Consider the following 23,334-nt stretch of genomic DNA (forward strand, 5'->3'; position numbering starts at 1 on the left):
CACATATATTGAAACGCCGGCATATCCGAGTGAAGTGACGCCTGGAAAGAGGTGACGATAGACGAAATAGCGAAGTTCATTGGACATCTGATTTGTTAAGGGATAATTCACAGCACGGGCATCTATCTATATTGTAATACCTGCAGGCTGTTATCGCAGAAAAAAGAGAAAAAAAAATCACAGAGAAGTGTACGAGTTCACTCATGAAAAAAACCAAGCAATGCTTCACCGCATGTCATGAGCAATGAAGCAAGACCTCGGTTCCAATTTTGATTGATATTGATAGATATGTGGGGTTTAACGTCCCAAAACCACTATATGATTATGATTGATTATACTAATTGATTATACTAATTGATTATACTAATTGATTATATGATTCCGATTTTCTTTGTGTGATAAGAAACATTTTGTACAACATTTATTATTTTGTGCTATTCCTGGGTCATTAACCTCCATAATGTATATTAGGATTAAAATTATTTTTGTATATATAGTGTTTTTTGCCCTTCTTATAAGCTGGCCACTAAAAATTACACGGTTTTCACATTTTTACTTATTTCAAAATATTTTTGTTGGCCTACAACAATTTTTTTGGAAAGAGCATTTCGTAGTGCAAAACTTGGTATGCTGCATTGCGTGCTGGAGTGGTTTTCAAGTTTGCAAAAATTATTTTCCGGAAACATACAAAAATTACCATTTTTTGCGTAGTAACGAACAAGAATGTCACTGCCAACTGGACGTTGCACGTTTGATTCCACTAAAGACGGCCGCTACTCCATGAGGGGGCGGGTAAGGGAATACGTAGTCAAAATAATTTAAGTCTTGTACTGTGCCTCAGTAGCCAAAGTGTGCGTTCGTATCAGGCATGACGCTACAAAAGATGCAACTAAGTTGATTGATTTTATTGATACGTGGGGTTTAACGTCATAAAACCACCTTATGACCATAAGACACGCCGTAGTGGACGGCTCCGAATGATGCAGGCCAAGTTCCAAGGTAGGCTGTGGTTTCATATAAACGCGGTCTCGAATTAGCTAATTACGTTAGCTTATAATTGTCTTCTGTTTAGGATTATCTCTGCTCCTTGTGTTACAAATGGACGCCCTTTAATTCTACGCTGAAAAACACCCACTAGCTCGTCCTTCAAGAGTAGAAAAAGTTGTTGGATTTTTGAAGGTCACTCTTAAACTTAACGACGCTAACACTCCTTTGAAAGATGAGCGAATTATTGTCTGTTCAGACAAGGACCACGGATCTTCTTTAGGAACCATTACTTGCACGCGAATGTTATCTGTGAGATCTTCGTTCTCTACGAGTCGCTGTATTGGTCATATGTCGATACAATCGAATAAAAAGAACGTACGTCGTGAAATGCTTGAGATCTGCTGCACATTTAATCCAATCGACACAGCGTCCTCACGTGTGGCAAACAAGAGGACTCTTTTGATTGGAGAACGTGTACGCGGGGCCAATTTCGAGGAAATACTGCTGGACGCTTTGAGGTCTGTGTATCGCGGTGCGGGATCTTCTGGCAACCGCAATGCAGCCACCACCACTACTACAAAGAAAAAAAAAAGAAGTTGCTATTCGTTGCAAAGTTTCAAATGAAAGATTGAGAGAAGGAAAGAAAAGCGTCTGCTGCTCGATAAAGGTGACCTATTATTTTTGCTCTGGTGACACTGCCTTACTCCCACTGGACATTCGATTGAACCGTATGAAGTGACGAACGTTTTGCTTTTAGAATGACGAGCGCAGTCGTTGTAGCGTAATTTCCGGAAACTTCTGTATTGTCGGCCGAAACTGCTTCCGAGGAATTGAGGCTCGAACAGCAACGCATCTACCACTCTGCTGCAGTATGCTTACATTAGAACGCGCCTTGTACTTCACACATTCCTTCAGCACTGTTTCGCCTCAACGTTCATTGTGCGTTATTTTTTCAGTTGATACTTTACATGATTCGTCTGCAAGGCACATGTCGAAAACCCTTGTGCATCAAAGCACGATGATGAACAGAATAATGATCATATAGCAAGCTTTATAATAGAAGTAGATACTGAAAAGAGTCTAAACAATGTTAAGGATATTCCTGCTATGAATCGTGCATTTGTAGCTGAAAAAGATAACAAAAAAGTGGGGTGCGACTTTGCGTACAAGGGGACAGCGTGGGCTAAGAACAACGTATGCGATTTTCTTGTTTGAATAGGGAGCATTTACCAGTTCATTACGGCGTGTCATCTGAGCGCAGGCTCATGTACATAATATGGGACGGCAATAAGTCGTCTTGGTACTAGGATTAGTGCCTGATGTATATTTGCTGTGGGCAGAGTCAATTCTCTTCTTGAAGGTCATGTTCAAGCTTACTTTTCATGTGCTTCCTATTTTTGTTTTTAAATACCATAGCACAATTGTTAACGCCCCTCGTTGGGTTTTTTATACCACGCTAGATTAATTGGCAGAGTTGTCAGACTGTTTTAACTTTGTAATTATTTATATTTGGTTGGACATAAATCTATGTTGATATCAAAAATAGCAAACTGATAACTTTCAGACAAATTTATATCTGTTCGTTGCAATCTAGACAACAATAAGAAATATTCTTTTAAGCAAAAAAAAAAGTGATATTCTGGTTTCAGATGTCATTGGCTCGAACAGCTGAGAAAACAATAGTGTGTTTTAACGGCTACAGATCTAATGACTAATAATAATTGTGGGGGTTTAACGTCCAAAAGGCCCCATACGATTATGCGAGACGATGTAGTAAAGGGCTCCGGTAATATCGACCACCTGGGGTTCTTTTACGTGCACCTAAATCTAGGTACAAAAATCTTAAGAATTTTCACCTCCATCGAAAATGGGGCCGCTGCGGCTGGGATTGGATCCCGCGACCGGCGGGTCAGCAGCCGAGTTGCCTTAGCCACTAGACCACCGTGGCGGGTCGATCTAGCGACTGAATTTCTTGATTTCAGACTATGTGTGTCTGACATCCTTCATACAGTGATTTGATTATTTAGAGCGCAGAAAGTTAAAGAAATGAACAGGGAATAGTACACAACGCACTGCCCCCCCACGCTTCATTTGTTCAAATTTCTGCGCACTAGAAAAAGTTCTTATGTTAACGTTGTGTTACCTATGAGCCAGCTCTAATGTTGTATTCTGCAAGAGCCACAATCTAATCGGTGAAGATTTCAGGCTTATGGCAGTTTTTATCGCATACGTGACGCCTTGTCCACCACATTTCGTTTCTACTAGCCTTCAAGCACAGTCCTGGCTTCCATTCGCCGAGGAAGCTTAGTGCGATGTGTCGTTCCGTTAAGCCACAGGGCGCGATTTTGATGCCATTTCAGGGCTGGCGCATTGCAATGGGTGCGGAATACAGTAACGCGCGCATGCTTAGATTTACGTGCCCAATAAAGAATCTCAGAGGTGTCAAAATTAATACAAGCAACCCACTTCCCACTAGGCGTGCCTGATAATCATTATGGTCCTGGCACGTAAAGCTTCACAGTTACTTCACATTATTCTTAGCTTGATTTGTCAGCAGCATGCTTTGTAAAAAAGCCGTCCGGAAATACACGGACGCTTCGTTTACTACCACTAAAGCTACCTTTCATCGCCGGCCCTTTTTCAAAGGTCACGTGATTGGGGCCAAATGTTTGCGTCCTGCACCTGAACGTCTAATTACTGCACGCTTGAGTTCCCGCAAACGTAATTTTGTTTTTTCTGAAAAACTATATGACGTCTTGTCACGGTATACAGTGCCTAAAACACATGCGTCGCGATTGCGTGCCTCGTGTGCCTTCGGCCTTGCAGTTTCAACGGCACTGCTAGCAGAAGCGGTGGGTCGATACTTCTGTTGTAGGTGCGCCTGAGTTGATGATGAAGTCGATCTTCAATCGTTTCTACTTTAGAAACAAGGTGACGACCGGCAGTTATCCGGCTAGTTAATTGGGTTGATGTATTGCTTCATGGATCATAATCTGGCATTCAATAAAACCCATTCAGCTTTTCGTTCTGCGTACAAGTTTAGCTTTTTCTTCTTTTTTTTACATAATACAATGCTAGCTACGCCCATAACGTTCCACCAATCTTGCCCGGGACGCTGCCTATAGCGTCCACTTACACGACAGCTCTGCCGTTCTGTGCGAATAGTCGTGAAACTTAGTTTTTTTTTTCTTTCACGGAGAGCAGTCGCTCGTGAATCCAACGGTGACTTCTGATACGAGGGCATACTTTGTTCGCGCACTGCTTGACAAGAGGTGAAAAAATTGCGAAAGGAACAAAACGAAGAAAAAGTATTCTTGCACAGTTTATGAAGGAAACTGCGCTAGGGACTGCAGGACTGACTGAAGTTAAACTGTTTTCAATCACTTTGATAGTTCCTGGTAACCTCACAAATGACTTTCGCGACTTTTTTTATCTTTGTAACTTATATTCTCGAGCAGCCGACAGTAGGGTGTAGCAAACCAAAATTTTAGTTCTCGTTAATTTTCTAGGTTCTCTATTTTGAGACTGTATACTTTGACGTAGGTTTTGCAGTAAGCAGAAATTTAGCGTTTCATGATAATCCGGAGGCTTACGAAAGAAATAATGTCCCAGATCACATGACCATTCTGTTTTATACGTATGAAATACTTTGTACGAATCCAGTCCATATCTAAGTAGCTGAACGAAAAACACACGGAGCACAATGCAACTGACCAACGCTTAGTTCGACAATTTAATTTTAGATGTGTAACACTTTCAACATTGTCACACGAGAGGGATAACGAACTTATTACATTTTAAACATGGGGCACAGAAATCTGTCGTACTTGAAGGTGGACTGTTTCAGGCGCTTAGGAGAAGGCAACCGGTACATGCGACATCGAATCGTACATGTCCCTATAACGTGGAACAGGTCTTAAAAAAACTGATATAAAGGGTATTCTACCCAACATTTTCCTAAGGCAGATTTTGCCTCTACCAGCTATCCAACAGCAGCAGAGATTGTTTTTTTATGGCCTTTCATTGATTCATTCATTTATTAGCTCTGTGCTTGTCAAGAGTACCACAAGCCCACTGTAGAATCTTGTGCCTATCTCGTGTTGTTCGAACGGCCCAAACTAAATAGGTGTAGTAATATTATTCGCCTGGAAAATAAAATCGGCATATTTGTGTGATTGAGGTCATTAAAAAAAGTGCGCTGGCGAGAAGAAAACAAGTCAGCCTCTTGCAAAACTAAAAAAGAAAAAGTGCAATGTTTTGTTTTGCATAATAAGTGTCGTCAAAACAGACCTCAAATGCAAAAGGTAGGCGCGCTGGTATTTAGGCCGCGATGATTTCAAGCGTTTAAATCACAAATGCACTTTAACTGGCGTAGTCGTGAGCGATGGATAAAGTAATCCTGCCAGGTCGAATTGAACTGCTTTCGTGCAACAGTCGATTATCAAAACCTTCTTACATCGCATACTTTACGTCTATTAATGAGCTTCGAAAGCTCTGCCAGTTTTACTTTGTCTGTTGTACTTGGCACAACAGAATACTAGTACATCAAAAAATGTACTGGTATTCGATCAAGGGAGCCTGATGTATACAGGTGCTCCGAAAGTAAAATGGAGCACTTGAGCAGTGGCTAAAATACGCAAACGTGAATATCCGCACGCGTCATAAAAAAAGCGGTTCTTTATTTTTATGCGGAAATGATTGCACTATGCTTTGGTACATTTCCGTATAAGAACAACCATTTCTCTGATGGATCGCGCTGGCATTCACTTTTGTGTAGCTTGCCCACAGCTCGCATGCTGCGTTTTACTTTTGGAGCACTTGTACTACAGACACGGCGGGAACCTGATTACGTTTTATAAAACCATGGAAACCCCGCAGGAAGACACGTGCATTTCTTCAACACCCACAGAGAATACCAACACCGGCGATAAACTTCTACTTCCTGTTCAGCGCCCTAGTTTGAGCGAGGTTTGGCCCCGTTACTCCTACTCGCCCCCAAAGAGAGTTCAGTGCCAAGTTTTTTTTTTTTTTGAGGTAAAGAGTCAATGAAATACACAAATCCCACTCAGTAAACACTTCGCCCGTGGGCAGCGTGTGCCACTTTTTTTCTTTCCGCCGTGTGGTTGGAGCCAGAAAATAAAAAAAAAACAACAACAAAAAAGAAAGAAAACCGAGCGTGGGTTCAATAGCCGGTGTTTTACCTCAACCGGAGGATGGGATCGTAGGAGGTGCGTTTGAGCAGGATGAACTGGTTGAAGAGTCGCGAGCTGAGGCCCAGGCCGCGGCTTTCCATTCGCGGCGGCAGATCGGCGCCCGGTGATGGCGAGGACGACGGGTCGAGGACGGCGCACCTCCGGCAAAGGTTACTGCGGCGAAGAGCAATGGTGGCGGCGGGGCGGGCGAGGGGCGGCAAACTGGTCCGTTCCGTTTCTTGGCACCGGGGCACGAGCGCGGGGACGTGAACGACTGGCTCGAGCTCCCGCAGCGACGACTCCGGCCTGGTCGCGAAGAAAATAGTAAGAACGGGCGCCACTAGGGAGACGGGGCGGGAGAGAACAGCGCTCGGAATAGCAAGCTCGGGGTTCTGGGAGGAGGAGGAGATGCGCGTTCAGAACGGCCGCTGCTGCATCCACCGCTGTCGCCTCGTGAAGTGCCAAGCGCGCAGGTCGCTTAGCTAGCTATCGCGGCGAGTGTACACAGATGAACGGGCGAGGAGCGAATCGTGCCATACGCGCTGGGCATGCGCGTTGGGAGGAAAGGCTTTTAAAAGAGAAAAGCGAGAGAGTGAGGAGGAAGAGACAGAGAGAGTGGGGCGATGCTACGAAAGGAAGGAGGACAAAAGGTGAGAGGAGAGTCGGTAAGGAGGTAGCGCGAATGCAACAGTTGAAAGCACACGAACGCGTAACATCCGGATTGCAGCGCCGCTGCAATAACAACTAGAGATGACGACGACGATGGTACACTGTGCCAAGTGCCAAAATAAGTGCTCCTCGAACGAAGTAAGGAAAACCGCGAAGTGCCGAGGTGATGATGGGGAAAAAGCTTGCTGCTCGTGGTCATGGAAAGCGCGGCAGACGCGTACTCTTCTGGTTATATGGCGTCAGTGCATGGAACGTACCTTTTGCCATGAAATTAAACGCCTGAAAAAATACAGGGCTTTTTACGGCGCCGTCATGGAGTCAGGACGCATGTACGACTTGATTTGACTGATACGCGGGGTGTAACGTCCCAAAACCACCATATGAGTTAAACAATGTCGTACCTGCATACAAGTACGTTTTTAGCCCCTCCGCCCCCCCCCCCCCCCGCGCGCGCAAATATTGGCATATAGGATTAGTGATGAGTAAGAGCGATAAGTGCGTGAGCGTTATCTAAGGTAGCCCTAATTTTATAAGTAGGTTACGGCTACCTAAAGTGCGGCCTATACGCTTATATTTTTATCTGTTTGATGTAGTTATCACAACGTACACATCACGCGTTGCAGTTTGTTGCATTATTTGCTATTGTTTTGTCTGGAGTGCCGGACTGACGCATTCTGGTCATTGTCAAATGACGCCCGACGTGTTAGTGTTTAATGTTACGCGATCTGACACGCTTTGAAGGCTACTGAAAGGAAGCGCCGCTCTATCTAGAGATAACTTTTGCGGCTAAAACCCTAGATGCCTCATCAAGCTCAAACGTTGGCAGTCGTATTCAACACAAATGACAAAAAGAAATGATCATCACGCGATAACATCACTATATGAAGTTACCATGACATCAAATGTTGCCAAAATTAGTGACGTCATCATGAAGTCGTATAACGTGACGTTACACAGTGATTTCATTACATGACAAAGGTGGGCCCGTCCCGGTGGCATTACAAAACTAAGTCAGGTATAGAAAGGTTTTAGGTGGAGGTAGATGGTGCCAAATACATCACTGTGAAGATGAAACGTTTGCGGTGTCTCTTTCGAGTGTTCGTGCTTGCAAGCTTTGTCTTCCAGAATGAGTATTTGCCGACTATCTAAGAACCCACTTGCATGTGTGTATGGGAACCTGTGTCTTTTACCGCGGCGTTACCAAGTGTATTGCTATACAAACTGGTTTAATGAACTACCATAAGTAAAAGTTAACTTTGTGAATAATAATAATAATAATAATAATAATAATAATAATAATAATAATAATAATAATAATAATAATAATAATAATAATAATAATAATAATAATAATAATAATAATAATAATAATAATAATAATAATAATAATAATAATACTGTTATTATTAACAATATTATTATTATTTTAGGATGATCTTTATTTGAGACGAGCTCGAGCTTGTACACACTGATGATGGTATCTAAAGATGAGGAAATTATAGAAATGATGATGACACGTCCAATCAATAAAGAAGAGTTCGTGACTGTGCTCACACTAATTCCCCGTCACGCTGGAAGCGGCCTCCTGGCCGCGCGAGAGACAATATTAGGAAATGCGTCGCGTATACAGCTTCAGTCGAGAAACGTGCACAATCTCTGTACTACGGCAACGATGGTCTGAGGGGGCGTTAAATGGCGAGATACGGTAATTAACGGGGGAAGTTTGTTCAATCACCATATAAGGCCCTCTAAAACGACTGAGGAATTTTTCACATAAGCCGGGCACACGCACGTGAGTCCACAGAAGAACTTCGTCTCTTGGGGAAAAGGTGACAGCACGGTGAGTTGAGTCGTAGCGAGACTTGCGAGCTTCCTGAGAGATGCCGGTGTTGATTCGGGCCAGATGACGGCAGTGCTCAAGGCGAGACGAAAATTGAGCGGATAAAGGGCCTGCTGAGGTAGCAGGAGCCAAAAGGAAGGAGACGTCCAGAGTTACACTTGGAGAGTGGTCATGGACCACAAAATAGGGAGAAAAGCCGGTGGTTCATTGCGTAGCTGCATTGTATAGGCAAACGTTACGAATGGCAAAATGGCATACCAGTTCGTGTTGTCAGTGTACTGGGATCGAGAGGTACTGGGATCGATACCCAGCACCTCCACCACTTATGAGGAAGAGCTTTATTCGAGACGAGCTCGGGCTGGCACACACTGGTGATGGTATCTACAGATGAGGAAATTGTACAAATGATGATGACATGACCAGTTGATAACAAAGAGTTGGTGACTGCGCTCACATTATTATTATTATTATTATTATTATTATTATTATTATTATTATTATTATTATTATTATTATTAAAATTATTCTTCTTCTTATTATTATTATAAATTCGTCTCATATGTGTGTTGTCCCCTTCTATATTTAGGCGCAGAAGAAAAGTTTTTGTGACTTGCATCTTCGGCCTTTTTCTCTTTCTGTATCACGGCTTGCAGGGAAGAATGCTAATGGAAATATTCCAGCCCCGCTGACGCGGTGCTTTTTGTTTCGTTAATGTCCTTCTCGCCGGTCCTTCCTATCTGTTCCACTTGCAGTGATAACAGGATGTGACAGGCCTTCGCTTCCGGACTAGGCATATACGCGCGTTCACACGCAATAAAGATAATAATAATAATAATAATAATAAAGGAAAAAAAGAAGAAGCATAAACTGTCACTGCAGCCCATCACTTCATACTCGACGCAGTTATATGCGTCACGTGTTTACCCGTGCAATTCAATAAGCGTTGTCACGTATATATGTGACGAAATACGTTATACGAGCCCGGATTGCTCAGCACATTGACCGCGCAATGTTTATAGCAAAACCACAGACAAAACAATGTCTTTCGCCGTCGAATGATGCGGAGAGAATGCAAGGAGAGTGAAAGAAAAATGTTTTTTCTTAAAATACTTCAAGGCCTTTCTTCCCAAAGAGAAGTGGGAAAAAGTGTACAGAAAAAAACAGCAAAAAAAAAAAAAGAACCGGAGATATTACTTTGGAGAGAAGGAGCGGATTCCAAGTCGGAATACAGATGACATCGAATGTTTGATTTGGTAGAATGTCACCGACGATCGAGATACTAGCTAAAGCGAAATTTGAGCACTGCCATTTGGGTGGTTTCATTTATGGCAACGACACTGAGCGATACGTGTGCGGGGGGGGGGGGGGGGGGCGACGTATAGAAAAGTTCAAGACCACTAGTTCAGGGCCAACTGTCAAGCTCCCAGCACTTTGTGACTGTTTACGGCCGAACTGTGAAATACGTACCCGCCACGATGGTACAGCGGATATATATGCATGGTGCTCAATGGCAGGCCCGAAGTTTGCGTGGTGGAATCGCGGTTGCGGTGGCCGTATTTTTGATGGAGGAAAAAAAATTCTCGAGGCTCGCGTGCTTAATTTAGTTGAACGGTAAAGAACTCCAGGTGCTGGAAATTTTCGAAGCTCTGCTCTATGGCGTCCCTGATAGTAATGTCGCGCTCTTAAGACTCGAACCCCCACAATTATTATTATTATTAATATTATTAACTGCACAGTGCTTGTGGTAATCTTTTGTACGTCATATGCACTGGTTGAACTGTGCGCTGCTGCGTGGCGTATCGGCGTGGAGGCATGCAAGACCCCGACATCTCGACACGGGAGACCCGAGTCCAGGCCATCAATCTACCGGACAGTCAATAAAGCTTTTCCCATCCACATTCGCCGTACATACATGTTGCTAATCGCGTGTTCCAGAACTGGGCGGATATTTACTTTAAGGCTGCCTGCTGAAGTAGCGGAAATATTCAGCTTTTTTTTTCTTGTGTCTTCTGGTCCCCGTGCGTTTCACGCTGACTGCATGTACTTACGTGCAGTTACAGACTGCTCTTTATTTTTTCGCCGTTACTCATTTCTCTCTATTCGAAGCACATCCTTCTTCCACTCCCTGATATTCACGAAGGAAGCCTCGTTATCAAACACGAGGTCGGTGCACATGTTTCGCAAGGTCGTTAGAGCAGTCGGAGCTTTTATCAGGGCGAGCAACGTCGTGTTCTTCCGCATAAGTGCCCGGAACTTCCAGTCACTCTGTATGTCGGCATTAATGTCGTCTTCAACTATAGCGATATTGTCAAAGCTCGAGTGCGAGGCACAGCACGGACGCTACGTGTTTGGAGAGTGCAGTGGGAGTGAAGTAGACTCCCGCTACACCACAAAGCCATTGGGGAACTTAGTGGCAAACAGTTCAACAATCCAGCGTGTTGGTTTCTGGGCTTGAGACTTGTATACCGTTGTGGCACTGGATTGCACGAAGGGGGGGGACTGCTTGCGTCTGCAGGAAACGTCCTTCTTGCGGTCAAGGGTGAACGTGACCGAGTGAGGTTCGAATGGTGTCCAGAACGGCTCTAAATCGCGCGGCTTCACTCGTCCGCAGTTCCGGGTTTGCTTGACGGCAAGCCCTCTTCGCTTCGGCCTCCCGGGCTGTCACCGCAAGCCCAAGTTGCTGCTCCTTTGGGAGCCCACTGCACTGCTTCCTTCTCTTCTGAGGTGTTCATGCGGCCGAGTGGTAGCGAAGATATTTAACTGCGTGAGCTCCCGGCGAAGAGAAAGGAAGCGCACGTGCCGAAAGTCGAGAGTTTTAGTACTGCGTACGCTGCGTACGTGGCGGCGTTGCGTACGTAAGGATGCCACGTTCTGCGTAGTGCGCATGCGCAGACCGCAACTCGCACGTATCGCGTTACGTACGCAGCCGCTACGTACGCACGCATGAGATGCGTGCGTGCGTACGTATGAGCTTATCGCGCCGCTCTCGAACAAGTTCGCGAAAGCGCGAAACTTCGTTTTGCAAAATGGCGGCATCGAAGGCAAGCAGCGACCGGCTCTGTGGCTTAAAATATGGCCATAATCTGGCTATAACACTTGGATTCGCTCACATTGGCTGTCAGCAACACGTACTTCTATTTTGATCTACCAGATGGCGCAACACGCTTCACGCTCGTTACGTACGCGGGTACTACGGCGTACTAAAAGCCGATTAGTGGCAAACGACGCCACGTAACGCAAGGCGCTTGCATGATGCGTACGTAGCACCATTCCGCAGTACTAAAACTCTTTAGTATCTCTGAAATCACCGGAGAAGTGTACATGCCGGCGCCGGACCAGGCGCGAGCATAAGAAGCTTGCCGAGCAAGCTCCCAAGATCGACACTACGCGACCGATTTTCACCCTTGCGTGCGACTTGTGCCCGCAGACATACAGAATTCACAACTGCTCAGATTGCTCTTGCAACACTGCAAAATAAGTTGACGCGATGACCCTGCACATCTAACCGATTCAGAAGTTTGCCACTGCAGTAGCACGACTGATAAAGTTGCTTTGCGCTCGAAGCGGTCATCTGCGACCGTTGGCGCTTTGCAAATAAGTTGGACGCGCTTCCGCTTTTAGTGCCTATAGTGTGAAGACTGAGCCTTTTGTTTGCAGACGGAAAGCGTGTAAACAAGTATTTGGCAGATCACACGTACAGTGGGAATCGATGATATGAGAAGCACGAATGATAAAGGTTGATCACTTTAAACTCAGCAAAATGTTACGAGGTGGAGGTGAATGACGTCTTATATGACTTCCGTACGATGATTATTATGTTAGGATGTGTTCTTTACCTTCGCCATCTATTCACGTCACGTGATACCAAATTTAGCATATGTTGAGCTAGTGAAACGCCCGCGAGCACGCTATGAGCGTGGTAAATTGTCATGTTCTTACATGACACGCGTGTCTGGATTATCACGTTTGCACCAGTCATATATTTCGTCATCCATTGACGTCACGTAACGCCTAAATTTGGTATACGTGGAGCTCGCAAAACAGCCGCGAGCGCATCACGAAGGGTCCATTATATTCCAATGTATCGTTGACACGCGCGCACGCTGAGCATGAGCGTCCAGCGCACGCTGGACGCTACGTTACAGAACGCGAGCACTAACGCCAGGCGCGACCGGTGCGACCAGCGTCCTTTGGCGTGGCCCGACGGCAACCGGCGCGAAATGCGACATGCTGCATTTCGCGCCGATGCGTTACCCAGATTACACTGCGTCTCCCTCTTTTCGTGACGGAGGGACGCCGGACGCGCTGAAGCGCGCATGCGTCAAAGCAACGCAGTGCGCCACGCGCCTGCGAGTGTATGGCAGGACCGGCGCCTGGCGTGGAAACGCCGTCTTGACGCACCGAAATGAACGCCGGCAAACACGCGCCCCGCGTCACGTGGAAGTCTATTGGCGCCTTGACTGTAACATGTAGTCATGTTCTCACATGACACGCATCTCATGATTACCATCTTTGCACCTACCTTCATCATTCATTGGCATCACGTAATACCAAATTTGGCATATATGAAGCTAGCGGAACGACCGTGAGCGCATCATGAGTGTGGCATGTCATGTTATTACATGACGCGCATGTCGTAATTATCATGTTTGGATGTGTCATTTACCTATGTCGTCCGTTCCCGTCCCGCAATACCAAATTTGGTATAAGTGAAGCTAGCGAAACGACAACCAGCGCATCATGAGCGTGGCATGTAGTCATGTTGTTACATGACACGCATCTCATGATTATCATCTTTGCACCAGTCACATACCTTCATCATCCATTGGCGTCACGTAATACCGAATTTGGCATATATGAAGCTAGCGGAACGGCCGTGAGCGCATCATGAGTGTGGCATGTCATGTTGTTACATGACGCGCATGTCGTAATTATCATGTTTGGATGTGTCATTTACCTATGTCGTCCGTTCACGTCTCGTATTACCAAATTTGGTATAAATGAAGCTAGCGAAACGACAACCAGCGCATCATGAGCGTGGCATGTAGTCATGTTGTTACATGACACAGCATCTCATGATTACTATGTTTGCGCCAGTCACATACCTTCGTCATCCATTCACGTACCGTAATATCAAATTTGTTATTTGTGACGCGAGTGAAACGGCCGCGAGCACATCATGAGTGTGGCATGTAGTCATGTTGTTACATTACACGCATGTCATGATTTTCATGTTACGCTCTGTCGCTTGTGTTCGCCATGCAATCATGTCATACCATACCAGTTTTGCCACATGCCATGTGAACGAAACTACCGCAAGAGCTGCAGGACCATGCCATTTTATGATTTTCATGTTATGACTAGTCAAATATGTTTTGCATACAGTCATGATATCCCATACCAAGTTTGGTATTGATACCATTATCTAAACTGCCAGGAGAGCTAAAAGTTGTAGGCGGCTAGATAAATAGATACGTTCAAAGTCACCTAAGTTCACTGAGAAATGCTTCGCATTCAATAATTGCTGGTGGTTTGCTTGCCAAAACCATGATACGACTAGGAGGTACTGCGAATTAATTTCAACCAGCTAATGTTCTTTAACGTGAAGCTTAAACTGTGTAAACGGATGTTCTGGTCGGGGTGAATCTCGAGCTTAGTAGCATGGTAGCAGGCACGGAAAGATGGAGCTTGGTAGACCTATCTTCCAATTAGAGCAAGAGAGAGAGAGAGAATTTATTTTTAAGAAAGGTAGAGAGGTCGGCCTGAGCTATAGTTTGCTCTGGTCTGCTACTCTACACTGGGTAACGGTGACTGGGGAGTGAAAGAGTGATGAATGACGATGGTAAGGTAGAGAGATGATATGTTCTTATTAGGCTGGGTAACTCTACAGACGTGCATCCAGTCCAGTGGCTTCTAAGAAAGCGATGACGGCTCGTATACCCACATGTGTGCTGCTGGCGTCAGGACAAGGACCTAACACAACCTGATCGGTTAATGGTCGACTAATATATCGGCCAATCGAAGATATCAGTTGCTGACGTTCGCTTGCATATGCTGGAATAGTCGCAAAATATATGTTCGAGCGTTTCTGGCAACTGACAGTGACCACAATTGGGACCTGTGTCATCACAGCCAATCAAGTGGGTGTAACGTCTTGTGTAAGCCACACCGAGGCGAATGCGGTGGATAATGCATGGAGATGCTTCGCTTTGACTTGTGAGGCATACGGAACTTCATTTCCGGGTCCCATTTGTGCAGCCGCTTATGCTGGTGTTCTGGTTTCTGCCAGTGCTCTAAGATGGAGTTGCGCATTACGCGTCGAAGTAGGATGTTAGTATCTTGTCAGGAAAATGCGATGCACACTTCTGGGGCACTATTTAAAGCTCTCTTAACTTCAGCGTCCACTTCTTCATTGCCCATTATGCCACAATGAGCAAATATCCATTGAAATGTTACATGACGTCCATTTTTTGTGGCAATGCCAAGAAGCTCTGCAATTTCAATGGATAAAGTATGATATGGACCTTGTCTCATGAAGCCATCGATGGTTTGAAGAGCAGCTTTGGTATCGCACAGTATCGTCCATATACGAGCGTGCTCTGTCGACATGAAACGTATTGCCTACCGAATAGCAACAAGTTCCGCGGCTTATGATATGGTCTTGTGATCTATCTTTAAACGTCGAACTATCTTCATCTGCGGGATGACAAAGGCTGCGGCGGAGGTACGTGACGTGGTAGATACATCAGTATATACGTGTGCCACACAGTCGTACATAGTATAAATGTGCAGCAGTGCAAGTTGCTTTAGGCCGATCGATGATGCAAGGGACTTCTTCATAATCCCAGGAATCTGAAGTATGACAAGTGGTCTGGGCAGGAGCCACGGAGGTGTCTCAGGAACACGTGGGGGAGAGAATCTTGGCGGTATGATGTTATCGAGCCGTGATATAGCTCTTGAATAACTGCAGTCTCGGTGGCTGGCAGGGAGCGCTGATAGGGATGTTGCCTGTGTCGAGTCAACAGGCGAAGGTGGACTCGAAGAGGCTCGCAAAGCACATATACATTGATTGGACAAGCCCGAGCTTCGGCGAGAGTTCCCTTGGTTGATGTGCATTGAGGTAAGCCTAAACATGTGCGCAACCCTTGAACTTGGATGCTTTCTAGAGCAATGCTATCTTTGTGCCCAATATGAGTTAGAAAATGAGTTACAAGCACTGGCGTGGCTGAGTGATAGGCTGGTATGCAGTGAACACGGGTTCGAATCCCACTGTGTCCTTGGTGTTTTTTTTTTACTTACTGCGTTTTTTATCTACTCTGCAAGCTAGAGCTCTCCACTGACCACATTTATAACTGCGATTCAGAAGTCGGGAAATAAATGACTATAACAATGCTTTCATGAATTACCATATTTCACAAGGGCGCCGCAGTAGAAAGCGCAGATGATTCTAGGAAACAGTTTGGCTGAAGTTTAACCCGATAACATACTTCTCTTGACAAATATGCACTACATACTAATATATATATATATATAGTTATTTTACATACCAAATAATATTTATTATATTAGTTATGACAAATTGCATTGACAATCGGTTTAACAAAACTGCTGGGCCTGGGCGGAACGCAATACACAGCCACAGCAAAAGCTGAAAAAGCGGCATTTTATAGACTTTCTAAACATTCTTTGAGTAACTGCTACAAGCACACTTGTTGTGTACCCGCTACATCATAAATAATAGTAGTTTTTGTGTAGTAGGCTGGCAATGTTTGTTTATTTTTTTCAATAAATGACACGTGCCCACTTTGGGGGATTGGTCATGAATGGCTGGAATTCACCATGCTATTCTTCGTCATTGTTAGAAAATTACGGAAGATAGAAGTGGGGCGCGGTAACGTGACACGTACTAGAGTAGAGAACAACAACACAAGCGCGCACTCACAACTGAAAGTTTATTGAAGGTGCAACACATATATGACTTACAAAAATTGTCACATGATACAAATTATTCTGTCTGAAAAAAAACAACTGAAAAGCCGTCGTCATTCCGCTAAAAGTCATCAAAATATCATCAAGGCGCATACGCATGAACAAAAAATGATAAGCATGAATGCACAAGTGGATGAAATAAAGAAAAAAAGGTTATTACAGCGATTTTACCAAATATAAGTATACTTACATTTTTTTCTGAATATACTCTTTCTCTGAAAAGTACTCTTTCTATGAAGTTCTGTTAACTCGCGGGTAATCTTACCCCTGTGCCTTGATAGGACAGCAATGTGCAAGGTTTCCAATGTTTGGAAACTATTTCAAGAGCATAGTCGTGGGTTACAATTCACAGGGGACCTACCAAAAGTAAAAGAATTACAGTTTTTGAATTAAAGACTAACCACTGAAGATAACCATGTGTGCTGGTCGTACTTTCCATGCTAAAAAAATTAATACCTTATTTTAAATCAGGACATTTTAAAATTGCAAAAACGGGGATCGCAGTATCTTGCCATCGAGCAGCGATAACCAAATCATGCCAAGAAAAGCTGCCCGGAAGTTCCAGCAATCAACTACAAATATTAGCACGTGCTGGTTTCCCGCAGACAGTCATGCGCAAGGAAGCTCAGAAGTTATTTAATGGCATGAAATGAGGTTGGGGGGCACAAGAAATAGAATATGAAATATCACACACATCTAAGCCAGTAGTCATACCCTGCATTCATAAAATATTCCATGGGTTGAAGATTGTGGTTAATCGCTTCGACGCGAAAGTGGTTTTCTCGGCTCCGAATAGAGTTAATAATACATGTAAAAAAACAGAGAGAAATACAGCAGCGAAAGCGAAGTGCTCAGAAAACAGGAAATGCCAGGCCATACACAGCTGGCCTTTGGTTCAATGTGTCATAGGAGTTGTGCACTTGATTACACTGTCATGCGAACGTGTATACGTCGGCTAAACCAGCCGTTGTTTAAATATTTGTTTACAGGAGCCTTACAGGGTGGCAACCTTGAAGGACGGTGCCCACTTGGCGGCACATTCCATTATGTGTGGCTGCTCACCTTTTTTTGTACACAGGACTGTCTTATATCAAGGCAAAGACATAAGACCACCCGCGAAATAATGAAATCATCCCACTTTAAGAGAAGCGGTGAAAGATGTGTTAGCCACCCCTCCGTTGCCATTTCAGAGAAAGAGTATTTTAAAGACGATAGTCTTTCTTGGGGACCTTCAACGCAAAAACTTGGGTCTGCCTGTCTGTCTGTACATTTGTCTGTTTGTCCACCGTTAGTGCGTACCGGGTACTTTAAACAGTACCAGCTCATACTCCGAATGGCCGACCAAATCCGCAGCGCCAACCAATGTTTCTCAAGAATCAGCGTTCATACTTGTGCGATTGTCAATGAAAAAGCAATTATTGCGCATATCTGAGACACCAAAACAACGCATATATATTCTGCATGTGGGTCTTTTACTAGAAAAGGCATACACAAGATTTTCTAAAAACCATTGCGTATATCACGCTGCGCTAACCATGCAACGCTTGCACGAAGAAGCGAGTGTTTCCAACGCTTTGGTAAGACGACACGGTGGTGGCACCTACCCGTCGCCTTGCGTTCTACAGCTTATCACTGCTGAGACGGGCGCGCACGCCCGTCTCAGGGCCACGTGCTTCGTTTACCAAAAAAAAAGAAAAAAAAACTGCCAGATGGCGCTCATGTCTCACGTGTGACATGGCTTTATGCGCTCGTTCGCCTCCGCTGCATGCTCGAGGCACTCTAACGCAGCACCTCCGGAAAACCATTCACCGATTTTCTTGCGCAGAACATCAAATAAATGTTCTGTTCACTCTCTCTACACGCAAGACTATCATCGTTTGACGACATTTGCAGATTACATGCAGATACGGGGCCAATTTTTTATTTGGTGAAATCAATGTACTAAACTTTTTTGATTATTTCATTCGCTTATGTATATTTATGTTTATCTTTTTTGTTCAGGCGCATGCGCCTTGATGATATTTTGATGAATTTTTGTGAAATGGTGATGGTTTTTCTGTTTCTTTTTTGTTTTTTAGGCAGGAGAACTTGTATCAAGTGACAGTTTTTGTAAACTATAGATGTGTTGCACTTTCAATAAACTTGCAGTTGTGAGTGCGCGCTTGTGTTGTTCTTCTCCCCTCCAGTCCGTGTCACGTACCGCGCCCCACTTTTGTCTTCCATAATGAACCACCACCAGCTAGACCAAGTGGCTGTTTTGCAACCTTCTTCGGAGAATTTATTGATTGATATGGGGGGTTTAACGTCCCAAAACCCCGATCCGAAACCCCGATATGATTATGAGAGACGCCGTAGTCGAGAGCTCCGGAAATTTCGACTTCCTGGGGTTCTTTAACGTGCACCCAAATCTGAGCACACGGGCCTACAACATTCCCGCCTCCATCGGAAATGCAGCCGCTGCAGTCGGTATTCGATCCCATGACCTGCGGGTCAGCAGCCCGGTACCTTAGCCACTAGAACACCGTGGTGGGGCAAATTCTTCGGAGAAGCGTGGTATTCGCTACACACTTGCAAGTGATTTTGTGCAAATTGTTACGCAGTGGCTGACCACGATGAATTAAGCCTGAGGTGGATATGCGCCTCAGGTAATAGGCGATCAGGGAGATATATATATATATGGTATAAAGAAAGGCAGGAAGGTTAGCCGAAAAGCAAAAAAAAAAAAATAAAAACAAGCTTTTGTAAAGTGTAGGAGCATTGGACGACCCACTCGCAACGCAATTCGCATTGTGTGATGCCTGGTCGTTTGTTTGATGTTCTAAAACGTTTTTTTATAAACAACATTAGCGCGATTCCTTTCCCGACATCAAGCATACCTAATGACAGTTAGGAAAAGAGTTAAAATCACTGGCGTAGCTAAGTGGTAGGCTGGCATACAGTGGACCCGGGTTCAAATCCCATTGTGTCCTTGGTGTTTTTTTATTTACTGAGCTTTTTTTTTCCATTTGTTGATTGATTTGATTGATCAAGGGTGTTTAACGTCTAAAAACCCCCATATTGTAGTAATGCTGAGGCAGGCAGGCTAATAAAACAAGCGTATTTATTAGGGCGAACTTCTGCCCACGAGTCTAATGACTATGGTCATTGAAGTCCGAGCCGTTGAATTCCACAGACCCAACTATCTTCCTCTTCCTCGTAGTCGAAGCGCACGAACGCGTGGCGCATGCCTGCCGGGTCTGGCCTGGTGCTAGTGCCACGATGGTCGCGGTGGGCTACTTAGGCGTGGCCAGCCTGTCTCGGCAATATTATCATGAGAGACGCCGTACTGAAGGGCTCCAGGAATTTCGACCACCGGGGTTTTTTTAACGTATACCCGAATCTGAGCACACAGGCCTACAGCATTTTCGCTTCCACAGAAAATGCAGCCACCGCAGCCGGGATTCGATCCCGCGACTTGCGGATCAGCAGCCGAATGCCTTAGTGTTTCTCATTTTTTTGCTATACTGGTTACGGACACCGGCGGCTGCGGCTGCGGACAACTATATACTGCACCGCACGTGACCCGTGTTCTGATCTCGTAACAGCTTTCGCCGTAAAAAGTAGGCGAGATGCGCCGAAAGGACGGCACACTACGCACTTCCACACGTTTTCCCAATGTCTTTATTGCAGCATTGGCGGGAGATCTCATTTCTCCTGCAAGTACTCTGCCTCCTGCATTCCGAATAATTTGCCACCGCAGCACTGCTTTGTTTTTTTTCTTCATCATTTCTTGCGTGGTGGCACTCCGCAGCAGCTTGCTCCTCCTAATTACGAGTTCGTTCACATTGAATCGTGATGGAAGTGGCATACTAATTTTTTTTTTGCATCCAATTTTGCTTTAGTCACTTTAGCGATAACTCATGTTTCTACGGATTAGCAGGACAAGCATGTACAGTCTGTTTCACACTATAGGTGAAATCTCGTAGCGCGTGGCATCGCGATGCGGCTGTGTTGCGACCAGCGCGGCAGTAGCACGCCGGCAGCGGCTCGCGCGTGCGCAGACGCTTGAGAGGTGTAGTGTTGAACGGCTGAACTAAGTCGTCTGCTACGGCGGCGTGCGCTGGCCGCATGTGTCAGGCAGCTGGAGAATTTCATCGTCACTGCGGGAACTGGGCCGACATCGCTCATCGCGTCACTGTACGCCTCATCACCATCTAAAATGAGCGTCGTCAGCGCCGGGGACATTACGAGGTATTAAGTGAAACTGGAAGCTTGATGCGTGAATTTCAGACACGGTGAGTGAGTACTGCCTCATGAAATGGATGCCGTCGAGAAAAAGCACGTTCAGGTTGTTATCTTAACCTACAGTTTTCCTGAACTCATTGATTGATTGATATGTGGTGTTTAGCGTCCCGAAACCACCATACGATTATGATAGGTGCTTTAGTGGAGGGCTCCGGGAACTTCGGCCACTTGGGGTTCTTTAACTTGCACCCGAAATCTGAGCTCACTGGCCTACAGCATTTTCGCCTCAACAGAAAACAGCTGCCGAAACCTGTGACTTAACCAGCAACCTGTGACTTAATCACAACCTGTGACTTAAGAGCCGAGTACCCTAGCAACTAGAACACTACGCCGGGGCGGCTTTCCTCAACTCGTTTTTTGATTGTTCCATTGTGTTGAAGCCGCAAACTTGCACGGCAGTCGCTATAGAATGCTTCGTTTTGCTTTAATCTGAACCAAGTACCACGCATGGTACAGCCATCAGCAAGCTTAACACGAGCGATCCACAGCGTGCCCTGAAGCAGTTTGATTGACTTTGCGTAACTTTGGAATTTGTTTCCGAGATGTTACCCATTCATGCCGACATACCGAGCTATTCCTTCCGAGCTATTATCTCAGCAACAGGGCCCAGTGCTTTGCGGCTGACATCAGTCGAAGTAATCCAGGTCACGCGTCAGAGCGTTCATGTTAAGCTTTGCCGATGACTGTACACTGTCGTACTTTATGAAAGGGAACACGCGAACGCGCGGCCTGCGCTCCGCGGCGGCTGCCTACAGCGCCATCAACCGACAGCAAAAGGAAACACGTTCGCTTTCAGCGTCATCTGTTGCCAAAAAAAAGAACGTGTTGTGGCCGGTAGACAAGCGCTGCTAGAGTGCACTCCATCTCGGCTTATGCCTGTAGTGCGTATAGTCCACTGCCAACATATGAAACGTTGTGCGCGACCACAGCGCAAGCATCAGTAATTGACCGATATCGCTCACAGGGCGAGCGGCAGGGAACGTAATCTAGCAGCGCTTGTCTACCGCCCATGACTCGTTATCTTGCTTGGCCATAGATGACGCCAAAAGTGAACTCAGAACGCCAAAGCCTCCGCAGAAAGCAGGTCACGCGTGCGCGTGTGACGACAACGTGTTTGTTGTGGTCTTCCCACCTAGTAAATATATATATATATATATATATATATATATATATATATATATATATATATATATATATATATATATATATATATATATATATATATATATATATATATATATATATATATATATATATATATATAAACATTGAAGGGTTGATATGTCTAATATCTTGCATTTCAGTCCCAAGCATCGAACGATCGAACGCGTTATTCGAAGGTCGTAGGTTCGATTCCTGCTCACGGCTGGTTATTTTTTCATCCACTTTTCTTTATTCCTATTCACATTCCATTGGTTCTAATAACTTCCCCTGTACATTACTTGGCATTACTGTCTGTTAGATCTCATTATTATTGTGTTAAAACACGGAAAAATGAGCCCTTAGGTATACACTTCTTTCCCTTATTTCATTAAACAAGGGTCTCGTACTGGCAGACTTGGCGTCATAAGGTTGTATACGAGGGACTATTAATCAGCTGCCCGCTCATAATAAGTTCACGTGCTACGTGACGCAAACATGCGCATAAAAAGAGTGTTTTCACACTCGTCGCTTGGCTTTTAGATGGCGCTGTCACTCCTACTTCTAAATTCACATATAAACCCAAAAAAGTGGATGGAGGGAAGGCCGCTGTGGTAGCTCAGTGGTTAGAGCATCGAACGCGTTATTCGAAGGTCATAGGTTAGATTCCTACTCACGGCTGGTTATTTTTTTCATCCACTTTTCTTTCTTCCTGTTTACATTTCATTGGTTCTAATAACTTCCCCTGTACATTACTTGGCATTACTGTCGGTTAGATCTCATTATTATTGTGTTAAAACACGGAAAAACGAGCCCTTAGGTATACACTTTTTTCCCTTATATATATATATATATATATATATATATATATATATATATATATATATATATATATATATATATATATATATATATATATATATATATATATATATGAGATATAGCAGACAGTAATGCCAAGGAATATACAGGGGAAGTTATTAGAACCAATGGAATGTAAATAAGAAGAAAGAAAAGTGGATGAAAAAAGAACCAGCCGTGAGCAGGAATCGAACCTATGACTTTAGAATAACGCGTTCGATGCTCGGGACTGAAATGCAAGATATTAGACATGTCAACCCTTCAATGCTTCAGGTTCAGATTCCTTATTTTCTGCATTCATTTGAAACAAGTGCTAGGACAGGATAAAAAAAGCCGCTATCACAGCTGTTCGACAAAGGCCCCTGCCCTAGT

The 23,334-nt window shown here is 44.6% G+C and overlaps 1 protein-coding gene and 1 long non-coding RNA gene across 2 annotated transcripts in view; one reads left to right on the forward strand and one right to left on the reverse strand.

Annotated features, from left to right (window-relative positions):
• Positions 1 to 6,486, reverse strand: part of LOC142806428 (putative sodium-dependent excitatory amino acid transporter glt-6) — a 59,048-nt gene extending 52,562 nt beyond the window's left edge. The window contains exon 1 of the mRNA XM_075891269.1: positions 6,189 to 6,486. The gene's annotated coding sequence lies outside the window, so the exon portion shown is untranslated. The remainder of the gene's footprint in view (positions 1 to 6,188) is intronic.
• Positions 1 to 23,334, forward strand: part of LOC142806517 (uncharacterized) — a 484,058-nt gene that overhangs the window by 72,738 nt on the left and 387,986 nt on the right. The window lies entirely within an intron of this gene.

Source organism: Rhipicephalus microplus, chromosome 1 (assembly GCF_043290135.1).
Source record: "Rhipicephalus microplus isolate Deutch F79 chromosome 1, USDA_Rmic, whole genome shotgun sequence".
Classification (NCBI taxonomy): Eukaryota; Metazoa; Arthropoda; class Arachnida; order Ixodida; family Ixodidae; genus Rhipicephalus; species Rhipicephalus microplus.